Here is a 22742-nt window from a genome sequence, read left to right as displayed (position 1 = left end):
ACTTTACGACAAACGTGATGACTTTTCATTCAGAATTGTCAACTTTCCTTTCATCTGTGACAACATCCCTTCAGCACCTGCGTATGGAGTGTTCATATCACAACTCATACGTTATGCCAGAGCTTGCCGAAACTACGCAGACTTTTTGTATCGCACTAGAACTAGGCTTCTGGAACAGGGATATGTAGCTACAAGATTGAAGTCATCACTACAGAAGTTTTATGGTCGTCATCATGAACTCGTGGATCGTCATGGTGTATCCATCTGATTTATTCAGCGGGTCATAGTTTTCCTCTCAACTCGGCGGGTGTTTCTAGAAAAGCAGAGGACGCTTACCCTACCGATGCACCTGGTCCATGCTCCCAGGTTTTAGTTGCTCATTTGCTTTTGTTACTTTGTACGTATGATTTTAGTTACTTTATGTTCTTTGTTGTGTATGTCTGTTTTCCATGTCGGGTCTTCGTCCCTGGATTACATTCTTTTGATTACCGCTATAACCTTGGTTCCCTTGATTACTCATCCATCTGCACCATGATAACTGATTTGTTAAACGTATCAAAGTTTTCCTGTCCTCTTTCGTCTATCCGGACTTGACTTTTATAAGAACTCGGCGGGTGTTTCTACAAAAACAGAGGACGTTTACCCTTCCGGTATACCTATATTCCATGCTTCCAGTTTTTAGTGGAGTCTGAGTTGCTCATTTACTTTTGTTACTTTGTATGTATTATTTTAGTTAATTTATGTTCTTTGTTGTGTTTGTCTGTTTCCATATCTAGTCTTTGTCCCTGGATTACATTTTTTTATTTACGCTAAAATCTTGGTTCCCTTGATTACTCTTTTCCCTGTCTGTTTTTTTTTCCCATTTTATTTTGATCTTCGGCAGAATTTTGGGTCCTTGATTATTCTTTTACAGAATCTAAGGGTCATGAATACTCATTACATATGTACATGTAAGTACTTTGATATTTTCACTGAATCACAATTTAATAAAAATAACCTAAATGTGTCGTATAGTCTGATTTAAAAAAAAAAAAAACAGCATGCCAGAGTGAACACTTCTTACTAACATTTTCATTTGCAATTCCTAGATTTGGGAGGATATCAGGCAACTGTAAGTAGGTTTTACGTTAATGAAATGTCCGATTAAACAACAAAGGTTCATTTTAGTTTATGTGCACTTGTTTCTTGTAACAATTTGACACTGTCTTAGTAAATGCTTCCTATAAAGTTTGTTATAGATAATCAAATGATTTACAAAAAAATGAATTGTTGGTGCAATATTTTACAAAACCTTAGAAAGCCGGTAACATGGTCTTTCAGCGGACCTATGCCAAGTCAAAATAGTTTACGATGTGTACTCTTGTTTCTTATAACAATTTAACACAGATTTTAGTATATGCTTCCTCATTGCGCACTTTCCAACAATGTTTAAACGACTTTCGAAAGTAGAAGGATAAGTTGTGGTTACGTGTATACTTTCATTTAAATTTGGTTGTTTCATGTTATTTTTTTATCAATTGAAAGGCGTGTTGTAATATGTCATTATGACCACAACGAAACATATGAAATGCAGATATTGTTCTCTCCTGTAGTTTTGTGTGACAAGTTTTCCGTGTATGCATCTGTTTGATGTGTAATTTCCCATTTGTTTCTATTTATTGAGAGTTAGTTATCGGTATTTATAAATATTAGTGGTTTTGTGGTCTGCAGCACAATGTTTCACTAGAATCTCTCAGTTACAATAAAAGCACATGAAATCAATGTTTATCCCGCAATGTTTGTCCTGAATTGACATATGTTCAGAACCTAAACGATTAAGAATACTAGTAATTACTACGCACCTGTTATCCATCTAACAATATCCGAATTCTAGTGATGCGAAGTTCCTTTTTTTTTAATTCTCCCTACACAGGCAAAATTATTTCACAAGATTTTCACACGAATTTCACATGACTTTCACCTGAATTGAGCAAATAAACTAAGTGACAGAGTTCACGTGAAATTCGGGTGAACGGAGCCTTCACGTGAAATTCACATGAAATTCGTGTTTAGTGAATTTCACATGAAAATCATGTTAATTTCATGTGAGTTTCACATGAATTTCATGTGAAGCTCGATTAACATGAATTTCACATGAAAAATATTTGCCTGTGTAGTTTTAGCACATTCACACCATTTCATTGATATAATAATGATAGAAGTCAACTGCAATAACGACAACATTGTAGTGTTATTAACTTATTAAGTCATCACATCAACTATGAGAAAGATGATATCGGTGCTAAAATAAGTTTGTTCTATTAAATTTATGATTAATTTTTTCTGTTACAAGCAGTGATTTTGATTATTTAGGTATTTGTGTATTAACCGAATTTGCGATAAGCACCGTCTTGGCACCATCTTGTTTTTACCTAGGTGATATTATGTACTGCACATGTTTAGATTTCTCTTCCAAAGAGTTCCTTTCAAGCTAGTGCTGTGTATGTTTTCCCCAAAATGCCGTGCATTTTGTAAAAGTCATCTTAATGTTTAAATCATGAATTATAAAGATTCATTGTGGTAAAGGTAGTTGGAATAAAGATAAAGAAAATATTTGGAAAAAAACGGCTAAATCGGTTTCAAGATGGCTCCATTCTTTATTTTTGACTTCCATAAATGCCCTACTTTATGAAATCGGAAGATGTTTCCTTAAGACAAAAAGACCCGTGCAGGTCTGGATGTTAAAAGAATAGGCCTGCAGCAGCGCTCAGCTTGTCGTAAAAGGCGACTAAATAGTGCTCAGAACCTTAGCCGGGGGCTAGGGCGCTCTGCCCACAGAGCAACTGGGTTGTGTGCCCCAGGTGGTGGAATGGGGTACCCCTGGTGTGTTACATGCTGGGGTTGTCAGGCTTTAATACGAAAACCTGACCGCAAACCATAGTGGTGCACCGTGTTGGGAAAGATGCTACGTTCCTCGCACGTTATAAAACCCGACTGTGGTATTCTCCCGGAGTAGGAACCACAGGTCTCCGCCACAGGAGGCTAAATTGTCCGACCCTACCCACCTCTCCCTATTTCCAGTGGCAATGAAAGTTTGTCGACCCCATTATCCTTGTGTCCCATCCCACTTTTCTTTTCATCATTATTTCATGTTCATTTTATCATCCACTTCATGTTCATCGCCTGAATATAGCTGAAATATTGCTGCTCGGGCGTTAAACCGCAACAAACAAACAAATCCTTAAGACAAAAGGATTTTACCCAAACGGTAATTACTTGTCAATTTCATCAAGGTTTAGTGAATTTCGGTTTAATTATAATAGTTAAACACGAATGTTAAAAATGATACTACAGGGAAATATTACAATATTATTGTTAAATGGTTTGTTTCATGTACATTGTGTGATGTAATTTTATAGTGTTAAATGCTTAGTTAATACACAATTTCGATAGGTTAAATTTCTGTCACAGTTTTATGTCTTTTTATGCTTTCAGGAGTATTGTGTTGTAATGAAAAAAAAAACACAGACCGTAAGATTTTAGAGTGCTTCATTCATCCGATTGTGAAAAAAAACCATATTTCATGAAAGGTATTTTGAGTTTTTGTTTCACTTCTGTCAGTTTTGCATTGCAAAAGTATGCTTAGAAAGAAGAGTAAAAGAGCCATCCGGACTCCACAAAGACTAGGATTTACCAGATACACTGGCAGGAAATGCATCCTTTGCCTTTTTAGTAAAACCCACAGAATTTCCCTCCCGAGGTAGACGATAGAAGAAGCACAAAAATATGATACGGTCAACGATTGTAGTGGTACAGGTGGATACACAATGACATTCCACAATTATACATTTGTAGCGATGAAATTAAGTTAAAACTTTGTTTTGTATTGAACTATTGAAACGCCATTGAATGTGAAGCAATACAATTTAAATACACTCAAAGTTGTTTATACCAAGAACGTAAAATGTAATTGTTTAAGAAGATGGTTTGACTAAGTACTTTTTCAATGTCATTTATGAGTGTAGAGTTATGACACTCGCTCACTTATCAAATAACTTTGGAATTTCGCCCGTAGTCAGAACTACAAGTTAGATTGTTACTCGATTTCATAAACTACAATTAAATTTGATTTGAGTTTATCTTAACTTATATACTTTTTGAAATTTCAGTTTTTGATTTTGGCCATTTATTTCGGTAAAACCTCACAGAGCCCTAGTAACGATTTACAATAGGTTCGTCCACAATTCAAATATAAAGAATCAGCTATAGTAGTTCTGTTATAGAGAAATTTAATCATACTTACCAAACCTCCGTGATGTTTTTTTTTCAAAGCTATTTTCAGAATTATACAACTTTCGTGAAAATGATATTGAACTATAACCTTTCTGAAGGGAGAATAAAGTCTTCAAGCTGTTCAAGTCGCTTATATTTATAAATAGAATAACTTGATAACATATCGATGACTTTTGAACAACTGGACCAAAATATTTTATCTTAATGATCTTTAAACACGTTTTCACACTGTTAATGAAACTTTTTAAGTTTGAAATTATACTCCTTTGAGTTAACACCATTCCGATTTTTTCATATTGGAAAAGGTTTTTAAAAGTACAATATTTCCTTGTGCACACATTGCAATGTGTTATAAATTAGCACTATGATATGAAAAAAACGAATTGTAAATGATGTTATATTTATATAGAAGTATATAGGGGCAACTATTTTGCTATACCTGTGTAAAATGAACTTTTGGAGTTAGCTGCAGTCGGCCTTGTGTTGCGATCACCGATGGCCTTGAGCTATTTATAACCTAGCTGGAGTTGTCTCTTGACAAATTCACCATATCCATTCTAGTTATATTACATCTTTGTTAAAAGAAGTATTACATGTGTATATTTTGTAGCTTCCTGTCAATTGCGTTACTTAATGTTCCTGTTATTTTGTTCAACATGTTAAGTCCAACGTTCATATTTACTCTCAACCTGATATGACTATGATTTAACTTTATATCAATGCAAGAATAATTGATAGCGGCAAAAGTTATAACAGCAGTTTCTGATGAAATTTCAACTGATGGGTCTTTATTCGATTTTTATAGAGATTTGTTGTTTTATCTGAAAGCGAAGTGAACGCCCGAATTTATAGTCATAAATGTACAAGCGAAAGTATATGAACGCCTTTATACACATCATTGTACAGTAACTACTTACGATAGTGTTGTTTTCTCATTTAAACTTCAAGTTACATACTCGACAAGGAAGTATTGGTTTACCAGTATCATTTCTTTAACAATCAACAGGAAGTTTAAATATTTATTTGTAACCTCCCTAATACAGTAAGAAGTCCTAATGTTTGGTTTATTGACTTGAGCCTGATATTGTTTCATTTTAAGGTAAGATAAGTTATCTTCTTTACTGGTGGTAATCATGGTTATCATTAAAATTCTATGATTCCCCCGACATTTTAGGAATTTTAGGAATTTTACTTGTACCTTGAATTTTGAAGCTCATATTTTCAAGTACTTCCATTACATATTCATAGTTTACGATTTAACTGTACACATGCGACATGTATTACATCAACGGTTATCTTAGTATGAATTTTTTCTCGTGTTTCATCCTCTTTCATTATAGCTATTAACAATCAATCAAAGAACGTACTTTAATAGCAAGAAATTGAGGGATCAAATATTAATGATACGATGAATTCAAATCAATAAACTGTATTGTAGATAACAGCAACTGAGAAAAAAACCAAATAGAAAAACTTCATTTAAAAAAGTATCGAATATTACTTGTTTATAGAAGTAAATCGCCAACTTCACGAAGGATCTTTATGATAGAGAGGCAAAGATCCATTCAATGGTTTAGGCAGATCAATAGTTTCACTTTCAATAAATTGTAACTTTATCCGTTTCCCTTGTGTTCAAGCATTAAATATGAATTTAGGCTTTGCCTTTATAGGATTTAGTTATTTATATGTTTGTACCACATGATACATATGAAATGACCGGCCCTCTACATTACAATGCCTAAGAGACTCTTTAGATTTTCACTGTTCATTTACCGCCTGAAATTAAGAATCATACAAAACTTAACAAAAGTGTAGTTTTAACATTTATAAGCATAATTTTCTTGATTCAGTTGAATACATCGTCCTGTTGCTATGGACCAATTCGGATTTGTGAGGCTTCGACTTTGTGCCTGCATTAAAAAGGTCTAACAATTATTTCCGAATCATTCATTTCGGAAAGAATGATGTTGAGCTGAACTGACGCTCTGTTCCGTATAAATCTGTGAGTTCCGACCTTGAAGAACCGATAAATCTTAATAGAGTTCTTAAACTACCAATTCTATTATTCTCTTCATCTTATCTGTTGAATATGACAATATCAAGGGAAAATTATGACACTATTGTGTCCTTCAACCTTGAGAAGTAATGTTAAGGTGAATACACATTAGAAATCAACCTTGACTAGTTTTTGATAACATGGACATTCAAAATCAAATGTCTCACAACTTGACTGTGCTAAGTTTTAATGTAATATTGATATGAATGAAACGTTTTATATGGTCAAAAATAACTTTTTCATTTCTAAAATGTCTACATGCAAATACAAACAAAACTATCGTAGGTGAAATATTTAACCTGAATGTACTAAATTGGTTTCATAATTTCACAACCCTTTTATTGGTGATCTCTGCATGATCAGAATATCGAACGTACAAAGGATTAGGGATCTCTTAGATAACGTGTTTTTGATAACACATATATCATAACCGATTTGAAGACTATGTTTCCTTAAAAGGTTAACAATTTGAAGTTTGGTTAAAATTAAGCATTGTATTCTAAAAAACTTATTGAACACCGAACATGTTTCCCCCTTTTTAGTCATTATTTGCAGTAACTAAACTTATTTGTTATGGCTTGGCATGTGTCTGATATACCCGAGAAATTACTACATCAAGGTTTTTGATATCACCAGCTCGTAAAAACATTCACAACATTTTTCAACGGATACAAGGAACTGACTATCACATACTAATGTACTTGTAAAAGACTGCTACAGTCCTTAAACCGATCCGCGCAAGGATTTGACGGACTGATCACTGACGGATCGATAACCGATGATCGGTGACCGATCTGATCACAGTTGTGTCATGTAAAATGTCGGATGATCTATTTGAAACAAAAGAAATGTGAAATAAAATAAAAAATGGATGTTTAAATATATTCCATAATGTAAATATGTGAAAAATTGACAAGGAAAACACCGAAAACTGTAAAATACATTGACCGCTCTGGTCACGTGTTGCGATCACTGGTTTAATAGATCGGTTTGACGGATCGACGACTGACTGGAAACTGATCGGCGATCGATGACAGATTGCAATTTTTGTTGCAGGTACTGTACCTGCGGATATCTTTCGCCCTTTGTGTTACGGTTATATTCTACACAAAGTACTCAAAGCTCGATACCCACCCAAATAAGTTAACTAAACGTTGAATAAGTTTATTCGTAAGGGATATTGTTATGACATTATTGTCAAATCGTTAAGGTTACTCTTTTTGGTATAAACAATTATTCGCTCATAAAGCCTTTACATAGAAATCTAAAGGCAGTTTTTGACATGACATGTGCTTTGTCCTTATTGTGTGATTTGTTATGTAACACGATTCTCCACCTCCTTTCCCGCAGGGGAAAAATTAAGACTGATTTTACATACGATGTAGAAATAACTTTTAGTAGGTTTAAACTGGTCTGGAGCAACTATGTCAGTTAACTGCCGGTAGTCCTTAGTTTGTACATTTGTGTAAAAAATATTCAGTTTCTTTATTTCCGTTGTAACAAGGGACTCAGACCTTTTTGAACTGATTTTTACGTGTGATTAATTGCGTAATATCTTTTTTCCACTGTGGCCAAATTTTAAAAGGGGAGAGTTGCGTTCACGCCAAAGTACTTTCAACCTTCCGCATATTTTTGCGCCTGTCCCAAGCCACAAATTTTAGCAATATGTTATTTGAGTATATAGGGGCAACTTTTTAGCTCTTCTTTGTATAATGTTTTTTTTTTGTATTTGTTTTGGCCAGCTTTAGCCTGCCCTGTGATATGGGGGTTTCCTCGTCGTTCATTAGAGAACCATGGGTGGCCCTCGGTTTTAATTTTCATCCTTGTGGGGTTGATGTCCCTTTGACGTTTTCACCATATGTACTCTCTTTATATATGTTTAAATATCGGATTGAGATTATGTTTTTTGACGAAAGAGTTGATCATCATTCTGTGGAGAGTTTACACAATGAATTTAACAATAACGTAGGCTTTTTAATCACTTGTAAAAGTAGTTTTTGAATCTTAGAAAATGGAACTCACACGTTTTTGATTTTTTGTCAAGTAATGATCTGCGCCATTCCTTTAGCATTTTGTTAAGAATTCAAACGAATATCTGCAATTATTATGTATTATGTGCAATTCAAGTTTTTACTGTTGAATGGGTAATCAAGGGAACCAAGGTTATAGCGGTAATCAAAAGAATGTAATCCAGGGACAAAGACCAGAAATGGAAAACAGACATACACAACAAAGAACATAAAGTAACTAAAATCATACATACAAAGTAACAAAAGTAAATGAGCTACTCGGACTCCACTAAAAACTGGAAGCATGGACCAGGTGCACCGGTAGGGTAAGCGTCCTCTGCTTTTCTAGAAACTCCCACCGAGTTGCTCATAAAAAGGCAAGTCCAGGGTAGACGAAAGAGGAAAGGAAAACTATGACACGTAGAACAAATCAGTTTTCATGGCCCAGATGGGACACACCGTAACGATCCACGAGTTCATGATGACGGCCATAAACTTTTGTAGTGATGACTTCAATCTTGTAGCAACATAACCCTGCTCCAGAAGCCTATTTGTTAGAGTTCTAGCGCGATACAAAAAGTCTGCGTAGTCTCGGCAAGCTCTGGCATAACGTATGAGTTGTGATATGAACACACCATACGCAGGTGCTGAAGGGATGTTGCCACAGATGAAAGGAAAGTTGACAATTTTGAATGAAAAGTCATCACGTTTGTCGTTAAGTCAATAGTTTTCCTTTACCATCGATTTATAAGTTTAGGTCAAGATATTTAAATGGGAATGTAGAGTTTCTGTTGCACATTTGTATTTTACATGTACCTTTTCAATCTCCAATATAAATATCTCAGTATGACGCTAATGCTCTTCATTGTATATCAACAATGTTTCTATGGAACCAACTAAAACAATCCCATAATTCAAATGAGAAACAATGTCATACATAACCAACGTTGCCACACAGAAGCGGAGGAAGATACATTTTAACAACAATTTTATCAAAGAATTTCTGTTTCACCTTTTTTCTGTTGATCTTTCCTAGGGATTTGATTGTGAGGGGAATGGGAAGGGGTATTGACTAGCAGATTTTGAAAATAAAAAAGCTGAAACTAATTATGCTGAAAGTAAAAAATCCAGCCTTATCATTGCAGAAAAAATATATCCTGTCTTTGACAGCTGCTTTAAAAAAGTATTCTAACCCTGAACCTGACTTAAAATCTTTTCCTTCTCGCAGCGCCCGTCATACTGAGATTGGTACACACGTCATTCTATTTCTAATTAAGGAATTAAACTTATATCTGAATACATAATCTTGTAAAAAAAACTTCGATTTACGCAGAGTAATGCCTTTCTAAATTGATATTTTTGCAAAAACTATGATAAATTCATATTAATTTATTCCAATACACACGCCCTGTGAAGACAGGATCATTTCATTGATAAAAGTTCTACGGTTAAAAGGTTGTGGTCTAAAGTTCATGACCTTGTTTATTGATCTGGTGATAGTATAATTTTGTTTAGAATAAAATAAAAAAACGGCAATTTTTCTGACAGCAAAACTGGTATATAAAATTATATGAATATATATTAACTATCATGTACATGTTGTATATTGATCGTTTGTTTTGTTTGTTTGTTGGGGTTTAACGTCCGAGCAGCAATATTTCAGCTATATTCAGACGATGAACATGAAATGGATGACAAAATGAACATGAAATGAAAAAAAAAAGGATGGGACACAAGGACAATAAGGTCGACAAATTTTGATTGCCACTGGAAAAAGGGGGGATGGGTAAGGTAGGGCAATTTAGCCGTAGAAAACGAATAATCTATCCAAGGTTGTAGTGAAAATAAAAATCTGAATAGGATCAAGCTGGAAATAATTTCATGATAAAAAAAAAATAAAAAAATAAAAATAGAAATAATGTTTTGTTTGTTTGTTGGAGTTTAACGTCCGAGCAGCAATATTTCAGCTATATTCAGACAATGAACATGAAATGGATGACAAAATGAACATGAAATTAAAAAAGAGGATGGGTCACAAGGATAATAGGGTCGACAAATTTTGATTACCACTGGAAAAAGGGGGATGGGTAAGGTCGGGCAATTTAGCCTCCTGTGGCGGAGCGCAAAGGTTCCTACTCCTATCGAATACCACAGCAGGGTTCTTTAACGTGCGAGGAACGTGGCATTTTTCCCAACACGGTGCACCACTATGGTTTGCGGTCAGGTTTTCCGTATTATAGCCTGACAACCCCAGCATGTAACACGCCAGGGGTACCCCATTCCACCACCTGGGGCACACATCCCAGTTGCTCTGTGGGCAGAGCGCCTAGCCCCCGGCTAGGTTTCTGAGCACTATTTAGTCGCCTTATACGACAAGCTTAGCGCTGCTGCAGGCCTATTCTTTTAACACCCGGACCTGCACGGGGTAAAAATAGAAATAAAAAAAAAAACGAATTGCAGGCCCCCCTTGGAATCAAATTAGACAGACCTCTTGATCACACTCCATCAAGGATGATGATTTTAAACATAATATGCAAGCGCGATTTACGTTTTATGATGTAAGAAGTCGTTGTCATACGGAAATCCTATACTGCTATTATACAACAAGCGCAGTGGAACACTGACAAGGATATCAATCATTTAATTTTAGCAAAAATCTTACAGTTTTGACTATAATAAACTATATTGCTTGAAAAGCGTTCTAATAAAACGTCCTTAAAAAGTTTTCAAACCACAATCGCGCTTTATTTGCGATTGCCAAACTGACAACCACCCGCTAGAATGGGCGTGGTTTGTGTCTATATAATCATCTACCTCCGAATTTTCTTAGTTTTATTAAGTTATTTGTACATTAATATCATGTCAAAAATATAGGAACTTAAAACCAAACTTGGATATAGTTCGGATGTGTATTAGCTATATATAAATGATCACTCATTCCGATAGAGTGAAGGTTACTTCAAAATTAATATTCCATATAACAAAATTAGCGGACTTGGTGACTTTCATGACGATTTACTATAATAAAGTCCTAAGTTCAAAGTTCCTGTCGAGAATACGGCGGGACACATAACGCATCTTTTTTCGCGTCTTTGTAATAAATTGTAACATAAGGTGTCGTCAAGACAATGACGTCGCATTAGAAATAGAATGACAAGTAAACGTAAAACTACGTAATCGACTATGTTATCTGTCTTACGAAAAGTTAGAAACACGCAACGACATTTTGATGCTATCACAGGCAAATGAGATAATTAAATCGATAAGAGCTGAAAATAGAAGAAGTACGATCACACATTGTTTTTTTTTTTTTGAAAATTCGAAGAGACCAAGGATAATTAGGATCATGACGAAATGAAATTCTAAGTGACATTTGAAAATTTAACACAAAAAATAATTGATGGATAAGATACTTATAGCCATGGAAGAGATCTTGAATGAAGTCATGGAAACAGATGAGTATACAAATACTCTAGAGACAAAACTCAGAAATTTTCATAATTGTTTTGCAAGGACAGAATGCTTAAACAAGACAGAATTTCCATATCAAGTTGTAATTGTAGAGAGCACGCCCTTATTCCTGAAAAAAGTAGATAAAATTCGGAATAAAACCCATTCCACAACACTGTATGCCCTAGCTTTGACACATCAGAATTCATAAGCGTGGAGTTATGTAGCTTCTCATATCTCTGCTAGTAACCATAGATTGCCAAAATTAACAATACCAAAATTCAGAGGGAAACATATATTAGAGTGGCAAACTTTCTGTGAGTTTTACGTATCAGCTGTTCATATAACCTTCTGAACCAGCAACATGACACTTTTTTATGGTGAGTATATTTCGTGAAGAGATGCGAGATAGATTCAGTGACCGAATCATCATATCGTCTAGAATAAGCAAGTGTCTCTTTCTTGGATCCAAGGTATCAAAGTCGGGAAGTCCTTGTACAAAGTCGACAACAAAGAGAACAAAATGATGACAATTCTATTTTACTTTTACTTTTAAGACTATTTTTTGCAAGTCTTCTCGCTGATATTCCTTCCATTCTCTAACCCCACCTTTTCAGGCTATATTTGGTTCTTTACTCCAACCTTTTCTTTCTTTTGACCCCTCAATATTGACTCTTGACTCTTTACTCCAACTCTCGACTCCGACTCTTTATTCCGGTTCTTGACTCGTTACCCCGAATCTAACGACTGTTGACTCCAACTCTTTACTCCGGTTTTTGACTCGTTACCCCGACTCTAACGACTCTTGACTCCTACCCCCGGCTCTTACGACTCTTTACTCCAACTCTTGACTCCGACTCTTACGACTCTTTACTCCAACTCTTTATTCCGGTTCTTGACTCCTACCCCGACTCTAACGACTCTTGACTCCAACTCTTTACTCCGGTTTTTGACTCGTAACCCCGACTCTAACGACTCTTGACTCCTACCCCCGACTCTTACGACTCTTTATTCCGGTTCTTGACTCCTACCCCGACTCTAACGACTCTTGAATCCAACTCTTTACTCCGGTTTTTGACTCGTAACCCCGACTCTAACGACTCTTGACTCCTACCTCCGGCTCTTACGACTCTTGACTCCAATTTGACTCCGACTCTTTATTCCGGTTCTTGACTCCTACCCCGACTACGAGTAGGCCACTGCAAAACCCCACGGATATTTACTGATCGACATGAAACAGGGCACTCCCGACAACTTGAGATTGCGAAGCAACATTTTCCCATGGGAAATTCAGGATGTATTCTTGGATGAAAATAAGTATATATGGAGATGAAAAAAGATATGTGGTCACTTCGTGAATGACCCGCGAAGGAGATCGACGCACCCGGAGTTATAAAGATTTAAAGATAGTTCCCTGTCGAGGGATTCATTTAGAAGAGGTCACCAGACGTGATGCCATACACGTGCAATGGACGACAGAACGTGCACAATGCAAACCAAAGAATGAACTGTCAAATGAAAAGGAGGTCCCAAAAAGACCTCGTGGTAGACATGCTTGGGGAAAGAAAAAAGCGAACCAGAAAACAAATGTGACATCTATAAATGGAACTGTATAGAGAGGAGTTCGGTACAATGATCGTGTAGCTGTTGAGTGGGTCTGTAATAGGTGATTTAATGGTCGACTAATAAAATGAAAGGCAATACATCATTCAAAAGCTATTAACGTTCTAAATGTAAATCTTACAATTGTCAGGATAATCATTAGCGGTTAGTCAAAATTTCAAACTGAATACAAAAAAATATGAAACAAAAAATCAATGATAAAAAAATATTTCATAGTGGTAAACATTGCACAACACGTCCTTACATAATGTATTCATAAAGCGCAATAAAAAGCGGTTAAAAATCAATACACGGGCTATTGGAATCACCAGTAAAATGGAAAGTTTCAAACATCTGTCTAATCCGTGAAGCATCTATTCAAATTACACAATCCATTGAACACAAAGAAATCCAAATCAAAATTTATAATCTATTCAAAGTGCCATACAATTATTACACGAAGGCAATGATTGATTGATTGATTGTTGGGGTTTAACGTCCGAGCAGCAACATTTCAGCTATATTCAGACGATGAACATGAAACGGATGATAAAATGAACATGAAATGATGATGAAATGAAAAAACGGGATGGGACACAAGGAAAGTAGGGTTGACAAATTTTGATTGCCACTAGAAAAAGGGAGGGATGGGTAAGGTCGGGCAATTTAGCCTCTGTGGCGGAGCGCAAAGGTTCCTACTCCTATCGAATACCACAGCAGGGTTCTTTAACGTGCGAGGAACGTGGCATCTTTCCCAACACGGTGCACCAGTATGGTTTGCGGTCAGGTTTTCCGTATTATAGCCTGACAACCCCAGCATGTAACATGCCAGGGGTACCCCATTCCACCACCTGGGGCACACATCCCAGTTGCTCTGTGGGCAGAGCGCCTAGCCCCCGGCTAGGTTTCTGAGCACTATTTAGTCGCCTTTTACGACAAGCTTAGCGCTGCTGCAGGCCTATTCTTTTGACACCCGGACCTGCACGGGGCCACGAAGGCAATGAATTAACAAATAATTTATAAAAAATAATTAAAAAACTAATTAACGAAAATGAAAATGTAAAAATATAAAAAATATAAACAAAGAAAAATAACTCTTGTCATAACACACCCCCTTTTTATACTTACCTGTTTATAGTATATGAATGTAAATCAAAAAGAACATGTCGGCCAATATTTGTCATTTAAGACCTGATGACCAGAACACAAATGAAAGAGATATTCCGTTTTGGAAAACAGTCTGACAAGTAAGCAAACGTATGAGGAAAATGACAATAAACACAAGAGTGAAAAAGTACAATTTTTGTCAGTGAATATATTGTTAATCATGTAAGCCAGGAAGATGATACATTAATCTTACACTCATTAATACAGATGAGCCGTGTTACTTGCCAAAAAGTTATAAGATATTCATACTTTGCACCGGACCCCCTTTTACAAAAAGATCCGTTTGTTTGTTTGTTTGTTGGGGTTTAACGTCCGAGCAGCAATATTTCAGCTATATTCAGACAATGAACATGAAATGGATGATAAAATGAACATGAAATGAAAAAAAATGATGGTTCCCAACACGGTGCACCACTATGGTTTGCGGTCAGGTTTTCCGTATTATAGCCTGACAACCCCAGCATGTAACACGCCAGGGGTACCCCATTCCACCACCCGGGGCACACATCCCAGTTGCTCTGTGGGCAGAGCGCCTAGCCCCCGGCTAGGTTTCTGAGCACTATTTAGTCGCCTTTTACGACAAGCTTAGCGCTGCTGCAGGCCTATTCTTTTAACACCCGGACCTGCACGGGGCCAAAAAGATCCGACATCAAGAAGCCACATGAATGGATTTCACCGGTGCATTATGTATAAAAGAGCAAAACGATGATATTAAAAAAATAATACATCTGCTTATTCACATGTGCCTCTACATGAGCTATACACCTGCAACTTTCATTTCCGCATTAGAAGAGAAAAAACAACTATGTAATTCAGAGTAATTCACAAGAAACACTAACTGTTCAAGGAATAGAATGGAATTTCATACCCGCGGTGGTGCATGTACTGTACTTTGTACTGGAATATGTGATTTTAGATTTGAGAAATACTTGAAGCAAATTGTTTTATTCCAGGTGCTCAAATGAAAGAGCACAAAAATCAGCATTTTTTTTATACCAGACTCTAATGAACATTATGCGCGTAAGTAGTTCCCATATTAAAACAAATGAAGCATGCCCCACCTTTATTCTCATGGAAAATTTATTTTATTTGATTTAGATGGCCTAGTTGTCAATTTCAAAAACTAAAATATGACGTCAATAAAATGGAAGTTGGATAATCCAGATGCTTGATCGGTTAAACTACCTATATATTCCCGGAAAGTATCACAGCAGCGATTATTCTAGGATTTGCAAAAAATGGTTTCCACGAAGCATTTTCACTGGTTCAATGAGCAGAACATGAAATTGATACAACAGTGCTTTAACTTACAAAAAACAAACAAAACTACAATTTAAAAACCTATATCAAATTGAACAATTTGTTGTCGATTAGACCAAACGAGTTTTTTTCCAATAAAATGTATATGAAAAAAGAAGTCACTTGATATCATTTCATAGATAAAATGGAACTTCTTCATGTGAGTAAAATTCCAGGAAGATCGCTTGTGGATATGAAAACATTACAAACGATAGTAACTGAATCGAATGATTGACCAAAACGTGTTGGCCTACATTTCATAGGACCCATAAGATCCTGAACCATTCACACCAATCCACCTTTTATACGACTTTTTCCATATCCTTTAAATATTGAAATTGATATTTATAATTGAACAACAGGCAATAATTCTAGTTGAACTAGTCGAGTACGGCAATTTTGGAATCGTTGGAAAAAAGAATATCTGATTTTATTACGAAAGCTTCATAAGAATCTGGAAATAACTTATCTAATATTAGAATTGGTGTTGTCGTGCAAGTTTATGGGGCCATCATTTGGAAGACAGTAATGATTGAGGATCTAACATGTGGAAACGATGAACTTGTTCGTTCGGCAATAATAATAACGAAAGCGAGAACTTCGACTCGCCGTTTCGTCAAATTATATTCGCTCGAAATAAATTCTGATACCGTATCAAGAGACGGACAATGTCAACCAAACAACGATGAAACGACAAAAGGATTCAGTCCACCGGGACGTTAAGCAGCAGAACGTGCAGAGAACAGGGTTAAGCAGTGGACAAAAAGTGGTAGATAAATTCATTGACTTGTGGACCTCAAGAGCTGTATTTGCGAATTTTTAACTTAGATAAGACCGTGATAAATGATTTTAGAGACCGCAATTTTCGCATTTTTTATGTTATTGTATTGTAAATTAGGAGTTTTTCTTGCCATTTGTTTCTTTTAGCGGCAATGCAAAATAACACCTACGATTATATATTATACAAATATATACAGATACATGTAAAACTATATACAATGAGAAATTTTCTTGCTCATTTGCTTTTGTTATTTTGTATGTATGATTTTAGTTACTTTATGTTCTTTGCTATGTATGTCTGTTTTTCATGTCTGGTCTTTGTCCCTGGATTACATTCTTTTTGATTACCGCTAGAACCTTGGTTCCCTTGATTACTCTTGTACAGTTGTGTACATTTATATCATTATATCAAGTACTGATTCATACGATTTTCTTGCCAGACAATAAGACCGGGGAAGCAGAAAAGCTATCCAGCATACCAGGAGCTAATAAAATGATCAATATTTAGATCAAACCTGTTTACACTATTTTGGTTGTTGTTGTTCATCTGCATTCTTCTTCGTGCTGATGCAGAAAAATAATCATATGATAAAACAAAAAAAACAAAAAAAAAACATTGTTAGCAAATAAGCTATCGATCTACATTAATTCGAAAACAATTCACTTCTTGACAGTCCAATTTCGAATCGTTTGAGTAACATACAGTGGTTAAATCAGCAGAAGTCGCAAAAGGACGGTGTTTAAGGATGTGCAAAAAAGTTGATGTTCCGCTCCTTCTCATGTCTTATGCAAAAGAACAGCTGCATATAACTAGCAATAATTCAAATGATGATACTATGGTAACATAACCGTGTACATTATCACAATATCAGTAACATACATTAATGATATAAATCAAATAATTTGAAAAGAAGACGGCCTTTTCGAAAATGGAGTATTTTGGGAAAAAATTAAGACAAGTTCACGAAGTCAACAGCTCTTTATTTACAATGTGACATAATAAATCTGCTCATTACTCTTAATTTTAAAGCGCCCTCACATGTCATCAGCCGTATAAGATTGTTTTAAAAGAACAAAATGTTACATGAAAGAGATATGTTGTGGTATATATGATCTTTATGGACCAAAGCAAGTACAGTTAAGAAAGATATAGATTTCATTCTCAACTTCCCAAAACACTGACATAACCTCTGGTATGGAAGGATACCTAATATATAGCTTCCAGATTCAATTTGAAAAATGTGCGTTGAAACTCCTAACTTCTCCCAAGTTCAAATTGTCCCGTGCAGGTCTGGGTAACAAAAGAATAGGCCTGCAGCAGCGCTACGCCTGTCGTATAAGGCGACTAAATAGTGTTCAGAAACCTAGCTGGGGGCTAGGCGCTCTGCCCACTGAGCATCTGGGTTGTGTGCCCCAGGTGTTGGAATGGGATACCCCTGGCGTGTTTCATGCTAGGGTTGTCAGACTATAGTCTGGAAAACCTGACCGCAAACCATAGTGGTGCACCGTGTTGGGAAAGATGATATGTTCCTTGCACGTTTAAGAAATCTGCTGTGGTATTCGATAGGAGTAGGAACCTTTGTACTCCGCCACAGTAGGCTAAATTGCCTGACATTACCCTTTCCCCTACTTTTCTAGTGGCAATCCCTTTTTCATTTCATGATGTTCATCATCATTTCATGTTCATTTTATCATCCATTTCATGTTCATCGTCTGAATATAGCTGAAATATTGCTACTCGGGGTTAAACCTCAATAATCAATCAATCAAAATTACTTATTTGTGCAAGGAATTCTCAAAACCTTGCTATATTTTATTTAGTGCATGGGTACGTAGTTTCCCCTGAGAACAGTTAACATTTTTTTTTCATAGCTGTAAGTTTTCGTCCTTTAAAGTGTATTCTAATGTTTATTTGAAACCTTTCTTCTTTTCAAATTACTAAGTTCTGGCGCATTGTGTTAGAGTATGTTGCAGTGAACTAAACAATTTACAACAATGAAAATGAGTTACAATGTTTTATCTGAGCCAGATCATAGATATGACAATGTCACAACGTCAAGGAAACAGGCGAAGTTCAGATAAGAGAATAAATTTTGTTGTCTCTTTAATGTGCACCAAGAATGAATTTGCAAAATTTTATGTGTGTATTTTTCACATACAATATTCCAATAGGTCATGCCAAATTTAATCAGCCCATGTCTAAGTTCGGCTGAGTGGTTGAATTGCCTAATACTTCAGGCTACAAACCACTAATGTCACTTCGCATGGGCTTCAATGCTCATTTCACTTAGTTCGATTTGTTATGGAACTTTTACCTTAAGTTTAACCTGAAGTAGACTATACATCACCTAAAAGCTGCATGTATACACTAATAGCCCTGAACATATTATGTGGGGTTTACTAACTTGTAGTGGGAATTCCCCTACATTTCACAAAAAGGGGTCTTCATGCAGAACTCATAAAAATATGTAATTCAGTACATTACAGTGACCATTTTATGTAGAAATGGGAAATATAATTTCCTACCAAACACAAGCTCACTTGTGTAGATCTGGTGTGCACTTTTACCACAGCAACAAAACACAAGTGCACTAAAACGTGTGTAGGATTATTTTTGCGTACGTTCTAAAAGCTCATTGGTTGAATAAGTTTGTTTGTTGGGATTTAACGTCCGAGCAGCAATATCTCGGCTATATTCAGACGATGAACATGAAATGGATAAAATGAACACGAAATGAAAAAAAAGGATGGGTCACAAGGATAATAGGGTCGACAAATTTTGATTGCCACTGGAAAAAAGGGGGGATGGGTAAGGTCGGGCAATTTAGCCTCCTGTGGCGGAGCACAAAGGTTCCTACTCCTATCGAATACCACAGCAGGGTTCTTTAACGTGCGAGGAACGTGGCATCTTTCCCAACACGGTGCACCACTATGGTTTGCGGTCAGGTTTTCCGTATTATAGCCTGGGGGCACACATCCCAGTTGCTCTGTGGGCAGAGCGCCTAGCCCCCGGCTAGGTTTCTGAGCACTATTTAGTAACCTTATACGACAAACTTAGCACTGCTGCAGGCCTATTCTTTTAACACCCGTACCTGCACGGGGCGGGTGAATAAGTAGTATGTAACCTAAACAGATGTTTTCTTACTTTCAAAAATAAAAGCATTCATTCTCTTCAATCATTAGAATATTTTAAACATATTTAACTACTTCCAGTCAGTTTAAATGAATATTTTAAAAACAAATGTGGTTTTTTAGGAAGGATATCAAAGTTGCGGGACCATAAAAACTGCTAACTGGCCAATCAAAAACCAGGGGCTGAATATTTACTTACATTTTGTTGAAATGAACTAATGAATTTAACATTAAATTCCTAACAAAACATCATTACTTACACACAAACAATGCTATGAAGTTAAAATATCTCAAATTTTATAGCCCCGTGCAGGTCCGGGTGTTAAAAGAATAGGCCTACAGCAGCGCTAAGCTTGTCGTAAAAGGCGACTAAATAGTGCTCAGAAACCTAGCCGGGGGCTAGGCGCTCTGCCCACAGAGCTACTGGGATGTGTGCCCCAGGTGGTGGAATGGGGTACCCTTGGCGTGTTACATGCTGGGGTTGTCAGGCTATAATACGGAAAACCTGATCGCAAACCATAGTGGTGCACCGTGTTGGGAAAGATGCCACGTTCCTCGCACGTTAAAGAACCCTGCTGTGGTATTCGATAGGAGTAGGAACCTTTGCGCTCCGCCACAGGAGGCTAAATTGCCCGACCTTACCCATCCCCCATTTTTCTAGTGGCAATCAAAATTTGTCGACCCTATTATCCTTGTGACCCATCCTTTTTTTTATCATTTCATTTTCATTTTATCATCCATTTCATGTTCATTGTCTGAATATAGCTGAAATATTGCTGCTCGGACGTTAAACCCCAACAAACAAACAAACAAACAAGCAAAAAACTACTTACAGAAAAAATACATTTCTTAACCTATCAGGCTTTAAATCGGTGAAATATTTGATTGAATTTAAAAGAACATTGTAAAAATTGTGATATTTTGGAGGGAATTTTGATTGTGCATCACTCTTTGCATGGTGTTAAAGAATTGTAGACAGTTTGGAACAGTCTTAAAAGAAATAATACTTTGCCATGCATTTCAGTTAAGGCTACAAACCACTTATGTCACTTCTCATAGGCTTCAATGCTAATTTTACTAAGTTCAATGAGTTATGGAGCTTCACCGTGCGACACCGGCTCCTAGAAAACAATGAGCCAGAAATAGAATGGGAATTTCCCTACATTTCACAAAAAGGGGTCTTCATGCAGAACTCATAAAAAAAGTACTTAATTCAGTATGTTACAGTGACCATTTTATGTAGAAATAAAGGAAGTATTGTTTCCAGCCAAACACAAGCTCACTTGTGTAGATCTGATTTGCAATTTTTCCACAGCAACATAACACAAGTGTACTAAAAACTTGTGTAGAATATTATTCGTACGTTCTAAATGTTCATTGGTTGAATTATTGGTGAGTAACCTTCACAACCGTACAACAATATTAGTTTTATGGTATGCTGAAAATACATGAATGATAGTCTTCAAGTTGGGGTTTATGATAAAATATTTTTTTGCAGTTTACAATGTGTTTTGAGACTTTATTGTAGCGTTCTTTTCGGGCAAAGATAAAGATGCCCGATTCACTATAATGTATTTACAATGTTGCACACAATCTATGTTGTATGCATTATTAGTAAAATTGAGACTGATGTGTCTGCCCGCTTTGATGAAGACCAGAATCTGATTTTTAACTGGGTTTACAGTGAGGCATTAATCATTGCAATTCTTTTCCAAAATATCTAGTTTTGACTGGAGACCTTTGCCTGTGGTTGAGAGTAAAGTGATATCATGTGCACACGTTAAAAAGTTAAGAGATTTGTCATGAAGAATGACTTGATCAGGTACATTTTCTAATTCATCTGGAAGATCATTAATGAATATATTAAGCCAAATTAAGGTTGATATTATCTCCCTACTAAATTCCCAGTTGAAAATTTTTGTCACGCTTTAAATTATTGGTAAAGGGTTAACTCATTTCGTTCATTCTTTTGATAGTAGTGTAAAATAGGCTACCATTGCCAGTGAAATTTGATTTTGAATAGTTTGTATGACTGTATCAAAAGCCTTTGAAAGTCAAAGCAGACAAGCACTCTTCCATCATTCTCAATGCAATAGTTATCAAGAATATATTTCAAAGCAAATAATGATCAATTGTTCTTGTCTTTCATGTAAAGCCAACTTGACACTTAGTCTTGTTCATAATGTTATGTTTTTTTTTTAAAAAAAAGGAATTCAGTCTTTCATTAAAGACACAATAAAACGATTTTCCAATTGCCCTTGTGACTTGGGATTAGGTGTAATGGAACCCTCGACCTCAATTTCTAGATAATAATCATTAGATGAGCAAACAACAAGTTTGAGCTTGCTAGGAATAATAACATTTTGTGCAGATTTTAGTATATTAATTATCTAATCCTATAGATTTATTGCATTTCAAACTTAAAATTGCTTTTGATATTCTTGAAATCATATTTGGTTAATTTAGAAGTAAAGTCATGTGGATAGTTCTACCGCAGCACTCCTTTGAGCTTTACCCTTGTTTTGTTTAAGGTCATTAATAAGACCACAATAAAATTTATGAATATTTTCATGCAACTCATAAGTTATGCCAGACCTTGTCGTAACCACACAGACTTTTTGTACCACGCTAGACTTCCTACTATTAAGATGACAAATTTTACAAATACTTGAATCATTCCGAAAATGTGTTAAAGCTAGGAAAACTTGAACATATATGTTTTTATTCTACATGGAAGGTCATTCTGTTATTTTATCCCTGTACTTAGATATCAAACCCCAGTGTTCCAACAACACACTCTTAATCCGACGTGAAATTCAGGGCTTTGTGGTGGAATTGTTGTCTGGAATATTTTATCGAATCAAAATTGTTTTTGAATGTTATATATTGGATAATTTGTACATAGTTTACTTGTTGAATTAATTCATTTATTCATTAAAATACGAGACATAATGCAGTGGTCACACAGTTTACCA

At 35.9% G+C, this 22742-nt stretch overlaps 1 protein-coding gene across 7 annotated transcripts in view; it reads left to right on the top strand.

The window, feature by feature from the left end:
* The first annotated feature begins 5232 nt into the window (after positions 1–5232).
* Positions 5233–22742, top strand: part of LOC148627155 (plexin-A1-like) — a 91138-nt gene continuing 73628 nt past the window's right edge. For all 7 annotated transcript variants that reach the window (XR_015919897.1, XM_088568733.1, XM_088568725.1 and 4 more), the window contains exon 1: positions 5233–5371. The gene's annotated coding sequence lies outside the window, so the exon portion shown is untranslated. The remainder of the gene's footprint in view (positions 5372–22742) is intronic.

The sequence above is a fragment of the Perna viridis genome, chromosome 1 (assembly GCF_037379345.1).
Source record: "Perna viridis isolate PV_CMFRI_1.1 ecotype Kerala chromosome 1, ASM3737934v1, whole genome shotgun sequence".
Lineage (NCBI taxonomy): Eukaryota > Metazoa > Mollusca > Bivalvia > Mytilida > Mytilidae > Perna > Perna viridis.
Note: the sequence above shows the minus strand (reverse complement) of the source record. Positions and strands in the feature narration are given on the sequence as shown.